This window comes from Colobus angolensis, unplaced genomic scaffold, assembly GCF_000951035.1.
Source record: "Colobus angolensis palliatus isolate OR3802 unplaced genomic scaffold, Cang.pa_1.0 Scaffold91, whole genome shotgun sequence".
In the NCBI taxonomy this organism is placed as follows: Eukaryota; Metazoa; Chordata; class Mammalia; order Primates; family Cercopithecidae; genus Colobus; species Colobus angolensis.
In genome coordinates this window covers 3,604,206-3,604,568 of record NW_012123043.1, presented here as the reverse complement: position 1 = coordinate 3,604,568, position 363 = coordinate 3,604,206, and the positions used below count along the sequence as shown (strand labels likewise).

The window sequence follows — 363 nt, the reverse complement described above, 5'->3', positions numbered from 1 at the left end:
ATTACAGGCGTGAGCCACCACACCGGCCTTACTTTATCTATTGTTACCGTAAATCCTGTCCTTAGGTCAAAACAACCCTTGCCATAAATCCTGCCCTTAGGGCAGATTTGCATAGCATTCTTGCTTTTTCCTGAGGGGTTGATTTTAATTGTCCTACACATTCCTTCTCTAAGGTATATCTGCTTGTTTGTTTCTTAGAGACAAGGTAGTGGCATGCTCATAGCTCACGGCAGCCTTGAAGTCCTGGGCTCCAGTGCTTCTCCCACCTCCTCAGCCTCCCAGTAGCTGGGACTGGAGGCACACCCACCATGTCCGACTCCTATTGTATAGAAGCCCTGGGACATGGCAGGTGATGGCTGGGGG

General features: G+C 49.9%; 1 protein-coding gene across 1 annotated transcript in view; it reads right to left on the bottom strand.

Annotated features, from left to right (window-relative positions):
- The window catches only part of LOC105504397 (maestro heat-like repeat-containing protein family member 7), a 66,281-nt gene that overhangs the window by 36,336 nt on the left and 29,582 nt on the right, over positions 1 to 363 (bottom strand). The gene's annotated exons all lie outside the window — the stretch shown is intronic.